The following is a 9,225-nucleotide window of genomic DNA, read 5'->3' as shown; positions in this document are numbered from 1 at the left end:
CGGGTATGGAAGTGGATACGGATGCCGACGCCAGCGACACTAGCCTGGCTAGTGTAGGGGCGAGCTCGTCGTCGAGCGTTCCCACCCGCAGGCGGGGTCGGCCGAAGTCCTCAGCCGCCAAAAAGGGAGCCAAAAAGATCGGGCTTGGGATTGGGATAGCCGGAGAGCTGCCGATCCCTGCCGAGAGATCGCCGCCACCATCGCTCCCCTTTGAGGAGGCTCCAGGCACCTCTGGCGCCGCCGCTGCCGCTGCCACCACCGCTGCCAGTACCTCTGCCGCCGCTGCTACCATCGCTGCCACCACCGCTGCTGCCACCGCTGCCACCACCGCTGCCGCTGCCACATGCCCGGCAACAGGCATTGTCGCGGCAGGCTACTCGGCCATCATTGCGGAAATGTCTGCGATCAGGATGGCGGTGAACGAGGCTGTGCTGAAGGGGCTGATGCCGACAGAGGCTCCCATAGGAATCCTCGTCGCTACCAACCGGTACGACGAGTTGGTCATGGCCCTGGCTGGAGAAAAGGTGCGCCTGGAGGAGAGGGCAAGGATGCCGCCTCCACCGAGACCCGCTGCTGCTGCCCACACGGGCACCACCGCCGTCACAACCGCTGCGTATGCGACAGCCTTCCCAGGCCTGCCCGCACCGAGCGCCGTCGCTGCACCGATCCCAAGGCCTAGGGATACCTGGTCTGCTCTAATAAGGAGCAAGAACCCGGAGGAGACCAGCAAGGAGCTTGTGGAGCGTGTAAAGAAGACCGTGGTACCGGCACTTGGAGTCCGCGTTCACGAGGTTCGCGAGCTGAAGAGCGGAGGAGCGATTATTCGCACCCCTTCAGTGAGCGAACTGAGGAAGGTAGTGGCCAGCAGCAAATTCGCCGAAGCAGGACTGGTGGTCAAGAAGAGGCCGGAGACCAAGCCTCAGGTCGTGGTGTATGACGTGGACACGTCGATCACACCTGAAGAGTTCATGGAGGAGCTCTTCGCGAAGAACCTGGAGGAGACCATGACCGCCGCGGAATTTAAAAAGTCGGTTCACCTGGGCAGTAAACCCTGGTCGGTCACCGACGGCGCCACGATCAACGTGACGCTAGAGGTCGACACGAAGGCACAGGAGGCGTTGCACGAATGCGTGTACATAAAGTGGTTCAGATGCCGCTGCCGCTCCTTGGTCCGAACATACGCCTGCCACAGATGTGCAGGCTTTGACCACAAGGTGTCGCAATGTCGCCTTAAGGAGAACGTGTGCCACCGGTGTGGACAGAACGGCCACAACGTTGCACGGTGTCCCAACCCCGTGGACTGCCGCAACTGCCGCTTCAAGGGGTACCCTGCAGCACATTCCATGCTGTCAGCGGCGTGCCCGATCTACGCAGCGGTACTGGCGAGGGTGCAAGCTAGACATTAATGTTTAGCTTCATCCAAGCTAATTGTGGCCGTGGCCGAGCGGCTGTGATGGAACTCGGAGCCATCATGCGCAGCTCTGGCCGTCAGTTCGCACTGGTCCAGGAGCCGTACGTCGATGGAGCAGGGCGGATTACCGGCCTTCCTTCTGGAATGCGAGTATTCCAGGACCGCCGAGGAAAAGCTGCTATCATCGTCGACGAACCGGACGCCATCTGCATGCCAATGGAGACCCTTACCACGGATTTTGGAGTATGCGTCAGAGTTACGGGAAGATTCGGCTCAATCTTCCTATGCTCCGTGTACTGCCAATTCGACACCGACTTGGCGCCGTACCTCAGGTACTTAGATGCGGTGCTGCTGCTGGGCAGCCGCACTCCTGTCATCTTTGGGCTCGACGCGAACGCAGTATCCCCAGCGTGGTTTAGCAAGCTCTCCGGACACAACCGGGGGCAAGCTAACTATGCACGGGGTGAGCTGCTGTCTGAGTGGATAACCGAGATGAGAGCCGGCGTGCTCAATGAAGCCAGTCGGGTATTTACATTCGATAACCGTAGAGGCCAAAGCGACATCGATGTGACAATCGTCAACCAAGCTGCGACTATGTGGGCCACATACGATTGGGAAGTGAAGGAATGGGACACCAGCGATCACAACATGATCCATGTTGTGGTGACGACTGACCCGAACGACGCAGTTGAGCCCATTGCTCCTGTGCCGTCCTGGAAGCTTTCCAATGCGCGCTGGCGATTGTTCGAGGAGGAAGTGGTAAGGGAGACAGCCGAATTACCGGAAGACACCGCCGAATCGCCGTTGGACAACCAAGTGTCTGCACTGCGCTCTGTAGTGCACAGTGTGTGCGACAGAGTGCTGGGACGCAGCACACCGAGAGCCGCGAGAAAAGTAGTTTGGTGGACTGCCGAACTACACTCCAAACGCCGAGAGGTCAGGAGACTGAGGCGAAGGCTCCAGGACGCTCGTCGGCACGAGACCGACGCAGCAGAGGAACTTGTGCTCGCGTTGAGGATCTCCTCAGCGCAGTACAAGAAGCTCATCCTGAGATCGAAGGAAGACAACTGGCGACGCTTCGTGGGAGAGAACAGAGATGATCCATGGGGGCACGTCTACAGGATTTGCCGAGGCCGCAAAAAGAGCACGGAGATTGGATGCCTTCGAACGGATGGTAGGCTGGTCGCAACATGGCACGACTGTGCGGGTGTGCTCCTTCGCAACTTCTTTCCTGTTGCGGAGTCGAATGCACACATTGCCATCCCGATCGAGGCTCCACCGGCCCTCGAAGCTTTCGAGGTTGATGCATGCGTCGCCAGGTTGAAGAGCAGACGCTCTCCCGGCATGGACGGCATCACAGGTGCCATTTGCAAGGCATTGTGGCGTGCCATCCCTCAGCACATGACAGCGATGTATTCCCGCTGCCTGGAGACAGGGTATTTCCCAACGGAATGGAAGCATCCTAGGGTGATTCCACTTCTGAAGGGACCCGATAAGGACCGGACCGATCCAACCTCATATCGGGGTATCTGTCTGTTGCCAGTGCTGGGCAAAGTGCTTGAGGGCATCATGGTGAATCGTCTGAAGGACACCATTCCGGATGGCTGCAGATGGCAATTTGGCTTTCGCCAAGGACGTTGTGTGGAGGATGCTTGGAAACACGTCGTGAGTACTGTTTCGGCCAGCCGGTCGAAATACGTGCTCGGAGTCTTCGTGGACTTCAAGGGAGCCTTCGACAACGTCGAGTGGAATGCTGCACTACGCCGCCTCCTTGAGCTGGGATGCCGAGAAGCAAGCTTGTGGCGAAGTTTCTTCTCCGGCCGGAGTGCGAGCATCGTCAGTAGGCATGGAGTAGCCACTGTTCCGGTGACACGAGGTTGCCCGCAGGGGTCCATAAGTGGTCCATTTATATGGAACATCTTAATGGACGTGTTGCTCCAGCGCTTAGAGCCCCTTGGTGCGCTCAGCGCGTATGCTGACGACTTGCTCCTCCTCATCGAAGGGAATGCCCGATCAGAGCTCGAACAAAAAGGAGGTGAGTTAATGTCCATCGTAGGCGCTTGGGGAGTTGAAGTCGGCGTTGCCGTTTCAACTAGCAAGACGGCGATCATGCTGCTCAAAGGCATACTTAGACGGCCGCCAGTGGTACGGTTTGCTGGAGCAAGCCTGCCATATAAGCGCAAGTATCGGTACCTGGGCATCACGGTCGGCGAGCGGTTGAGTTTTCTCCCGCACATCACGGGCTTGCGTGATAAGCTGACCGGAGTCGTAGGGGCATTGTCGCGCGTACTGCGGGTTGACTGGGGACTCAGTCCCCGCGCAAAGCGAACAATATATGCCGGACTCATGGTGCCCTGCGCACTATTTGGTGCCTCGGTTTGGTCTGTCGTGACGACGACGCAAGTGGTTGCCAGGAGGCATCTGCTTGCGTGCCAAAGGATCATCTTGATTGGATGCCTACCGGTATGCCGAACAGTGTCCACCATGGCGCTGCAAGTACTAGCTGGAGCCCCCCCGTTTGATCTGGTTGCCAGACGCCTGGCAATCAGCTTCAAACTAAAGCGTGACTACCCGCTGGAGGAGAGCGATTGGCTGTACGGCGAAGATTTGGCAAATCTTAGCTGGAAGCAGAAGATGGCGCGACTAGACGAAGGCCTGTTGTGCGAGTGGCAACGCAGATGGGATGATGGTGACTCCCCAGGTCGGGTGACGCACCGCTTCATCCCGAACGCAGGCTTCGTTTACAGCGAACGAAGGTTTGGCTTCACGCTGCGCGCTGGGTTCCTGCTGACGGGCCACGGATCGCTCAATGCATTTTTGCATGGAAGAAGCCTTAGCGACACGCCAGCATGTCTATGCGGCGCAGAACGCGAGGATTGGCAGCACTTCCTATGTGCTTGTCCCCTTTATGCAGACTTGCGAGACCTCGATGGACTTGGAGTGCAGTACACGGATGGCGACTGGACCTTCTCCGATGTGACGGCTTCTCAGGAGAGAATGCGGACTCTCGACGGGTTCGCCGGACTGGCGTTCTCCAGGCGACAGCAGCTGCTGAACGCGCAAGCGGCGCACGGGCTGGGTGGATTCCCTATCCAGGCCGGTCGGGGCTAAAAGGGAGGATCGAGCTGAGTCCTTAAGATCGGTACCACGGGTTGTGCAGTTCCAAGGCTGCACATTGAGGTCGGCCCCCTAGTGGGAGTATCGTGGTGGCTGTGGTTGATACCCAAACGTTACGCGGGGAGAGCCGCTAGGCTCCTCGTGGAGTTGCGCTCTCAACCGGGTGCCGAGACCCATAGATCGGAAGACGTGTTAGATACACCTCGCCCCACACCAAGGGGGATTGTATGCCCGACCAGGATACTTTCAATTGGTACCGGAAGAGTCGCTATGTACATAGCTATAGCTTCTCTTTACGGGCGCTAACTGGCGCATCGTACCAGGTTCCTGCGTATGTAGCGGTGGTGCGTGATGGCGTGATATATGTATATATATCGCACTAATCGAGGCTAAGCTGCAAATAAACATTAGACGCCGTGGTTGAAATCCCTCCCTGAGGAACCGCCACGTAAAATAAAGCTGAGAGATCAGATTCATTCTGTCCCTCACACGCCTCAACTGGCCATTCAAGTGCCGACTTCCTCCATGTGACAGTGATGTTTTCAGTGGGGACTACCAGCAGTGGCCCACGTTCCGAGACCTGTTCACCGCCATATATATAGAGAACCCGAGGTTGGCTCCAGTAGAAAAACTGTTCCACCTCAACAAAAAAACAAGCGGTGAGGCCGACGACATAGTGGCACAGGCTCCACTCACGAACGAAGGGTTCGCGTACGCATGGAGCGCCCTCCGTGAGCGTTTCCAAAACAAGAGGCTGATACTCAAAGCCCAGCTGAAGATCCTTTTCAGTCTGCCCCAAATCCGCACCGAGTCAGCTGCAGCGCTAAAAGAGCTTCAGAGGGCCGTCCACAAGTGCCTTACGACACTCAACCACTCCGAGGTCTCCACAGACAGCATTTTCGCTGACGGAGTGTTAGTGTACCTCATATCCGCGAAGTGGCCGAAAGCGACTTTGGAGCTTTGGGAGCAGTCCGTGACACACAAGTCCGAAATTCCCACCTGGCACGCTATGGACAAGTTCCTGGCGGAGCGGTACCTGTCTCTCGAGGTGACCGAGGATGGCCATCCAGGCATGGAGACTCATGCCCACTCCAGGGCGAGTCTACCCATGTCAGGGAGTTCAAAGGGCAATCCCAACCCATTCCGTTCCCAAGGGAGCCCTGTTGCAAGGCGGGTTCACTCGTTCGGAACAACTGTGGATCCGAAGCGGAGAACGTGTGATCTTTGCTCCAAAGAGAACCATCCGATCCGGGTATGCCCTCAATTCCTTCAGATGAGACCTGATGCTCGCTCCAGCTATATTAAGCAAAAAATGCTTTGCTTAAACTGTTTCGCAAGAGGTCACCAGATTCGTGAATGCCAAAGCGCCCACAACTGCAACACGTGTGGAGACCGGCATCATACGCTGCTGCACCGTAGCAATCCAGCAAACTCCAGCGAGGCGATTTCCACAACGGCACAAAATTCCTCAGCGTGGTCCAAGCTACATCTACGAGTACCAAGCGTACAAAATCCAAGTTCGTCCGAAGCCCAGCCAAACGTTCAGTCATATTTCGCCTCCGGCACGAGTGCTGTCCTCCTAGGCACGGCTATCGTTAATATTTGCCACCTGGGAAAAACTTTCCACGCCCGCGCTCTGATCGACTCTGGCTCAGAGGCGACGTTCATTACAGAACGTCTTGTGGACATGATCAAATTGCCATTCCAACGTATCCAGGCACAGGTCTCCGGCCTAAATAATGCCGTATCCGCTCAGTCAAAGAAGCTCTGCAGTTTTTCCATCCGTTCTCCGACTAAGCCGGGCTTACAACTAAATGCCACAGCCTACGTTATTCCGGAATTGGCCGCGAATATTCCATCGCATCCGATCTCGCAAGGGTTCTTGAGAGACCTGCCGAACCTCTCATGGGCGGATCCGACCTTCTATGAGAGCTCACAAATAGATATCCTGATTGGAGCGGATATCCTTCCGTCCATTCAGTTAAGTGGCTCACTGACCAACATCTGTGGCTCTCTCCTCGGGCAGGAGACCATTTTCGGCTGGGTACTCACAGGTCCAGTGCCTCAGGTGATGAATCAAATCTCATCGTTCTCGAGTCAAATTTCCAGACGACCTATCACACTGGTAGAAGACTCGGGGTCTTTTTACGACAGCAATTTCCTTCCAGCTCCCTCCGCAGAAGTTCTCGAACGGTCTCCTGACCGACGGAAATATTTCCAAAATATGCACTGTATGAAAGCTCTTCCGGTCCGAATTCAAGCCTGAACTCGAAGGTGAATCCGTCCTTAGATCAACATAGTCTCACCAGACTATGTAACCGGGCGGCAATTTCCAATGTCTTAAATGTGCCTCTCACCCGTTCCAAGATCGTTACTAATGTGTCTTCGACGCCTTTATTTCAATTTAGTTCTCCGCACCCAGATATGGCCCAACGTTCCCGCGCCAACTGCACCAGGGAGAACCGACGTGCTCGGGAAATTGGCTCCTACCGTTGCCGAATCTGCCAAGGAGTCCATCCGCTACTGACCTACCACCAATTTCTTCTCCTGAGCCCCGAAGAGAAACTCCGAGCTGTCCTTATCAACCAGTATTGCGGGAACTGCCTGGCTCACCAACACTCCGGCAAAAACAACCACACGCTACTCCACGTACCCACGTCTCGTCGTCCGGCCCGCTCAGCCTCGGGAGCATCGTCGCCATCTAAATCGAACCATGCAAAACGCCGCCCTCGTCGTCCAGCCCGCTCAGCCGCGACTGCACCGTCGCCATCTACATCGGCTCACGACGAACGACACACTCGTCTCCCTGCGAGCCGCCCCGTCGTAGGAACCACGGCGCCATCCACAGATTCCTCAAGAGCAACCTCCGTTTTGCGCATCCTCACGCCTATCCGACCGTGGAGCGACACTGAGTCGACGTCCTTGTCAAGTCCAGAGCGCCTTTTTTGGAATGAATCGGGTCCGGGGCGTACGCCCAGCCATAGGCCACCCCATTATACTTTGCAATCCTGCAAGGGGGGGAGGATGTTCAGGCCAGCCGTAAACAATTTCCGCGCACTGTGCCAACTCCGTGCGCCCCGGTCCCAACTCGCTCTCGCGCGCTCGGATCCACAATCCACGATCCACACGGCGCTCACGGCAGAAAAAGCACCATAAGGCATAGAGTTAAGCAGTTACGATTTCACCCCCGCTTCAGACGGCCGATCTACCGCGCGACCGTCCAACCAAATAAACACACATAATTATATATATACCACGAAACATAACGGTTTTCATTTCTTATGACGGCTACATCAATTGCGTTGTGGGAGAGTTGAGCTTCGATCCGCCCCACTACAAACATATATGATTCGTCTGAGCCAGTGCACCACGTGGAGGAGAAGCAGGAGCAGGAGGTTCGGGAGGATCCGGACTTAAGTAAGTAAATAAGTAAAATTTAAAAAAAATACATATAATAACTTCTTAATTCTCCAGACATGTTTACTGAAGACATTCTTAGTACTGAAAGTGGAAAGGACAATTTGAAAACACCGATTTCCCCTAAGGCTTCGCCCCCCGTGCATGGCTGCAAGTGCAAACTATGCGGCAAAATGATTGGAAGGTTGAGCACCTTGGGAAACCACGTAATGAACCAACATTACACAGCAATAAGAGGTATGGTTTCAAGGAATTCGAAGACAATGCAAAAAATTGCTGCCGTTTTTAAGGAAAAAAAAAAGTGACCGTGTTAAGACTATCAGAGGAAACTGGGGTGCCGGCCGAGTATTTGACGGCGATAGTCATGTGCAGCGATGACTATACAAAAATTGAGTGCCGCTTGTGGGCCGCCAAGACGGATGCAGAGAAGCTGAAGGACATCAACCAATAACTGTTTCGTTTTTTAATTATACCCGATACTCAAAATGAGTATTGGGGTATTTTAGATTTGTGGTAAAAGTGGATGTGTGTAACGTCCAGAAGGAATCGTTTCCGACCCCATAAAGTATATATATTCTTGATCAGCATCAATAGCCGAGTCGATTGAGCTCTGTCTGTCTGTCCGTCTGTCCGTCCGTCCGTCCGTCCGTCCGTCCGTCCGTCCGTCCGTCCGTCCGTCCGTCCGTCCCCTTCAGCGCCTAGTGCTCAAAGACTATAAGAGCTATAGCAACGATGTTTTGGATCCAGACTTCTGTGATATGTCACTGCTACAAAAATATTTCAAAACTTCGCCCCGCCCACTTCCGCCCCCACAAAAGACGAAAATCTGTGGCATCCACATTTTTAAAGATACGATAAAACCAAAAACGCAGAATCGTAGTGGATGACTATGTGTTCTAGAGTGTAAAATCTCAACCAGACTCTCCTCCGGCAGACGCCGCTAATATTAAACGACACGACAAAGAGTGCGTGCGAGAGAGACAGAAAATCAGTCTGAGCGTGACGTCGGTGGCTGCGTAGCCACTGCAAATTGATTTGTTCCTATTGGCTATAAAAATGATCTTATCTGATCCAGATTCAGCAATCTCATAGATATGGTCATTATCTATGATTCTGCGTTTTTAGTTTTCTCGAATATGCAATATTGTGGGTGCAACAGATTTTCGTTCTTTGTGGGCGCGGAAGGGGGTGGGGCGAAGTTTTGAAATATTTTTGTAGCAGTGACATATCACAGAAGTCTGGATCCAAAACATCGTTGCTATAGCTCTTATAGTCTTTGA

Source organism: Drosophila miranda, assembly GCF_003369915.1.
Source record: "Drosophila miranda strain MSH22 chromosome Y unlocalized genomic scaffold, D.miranda_PacBio2.1 Contig_Y3_pilon, whole genome shotgun sequence".
NCBI lineage: Eukaryota > Metazoa > Arthropoda > Insecta > Diptera > Drosophilidae > Drosophila > Drosophila miranda.
This window is presented reverse-complemented; position numbering follows the sequence as displayed.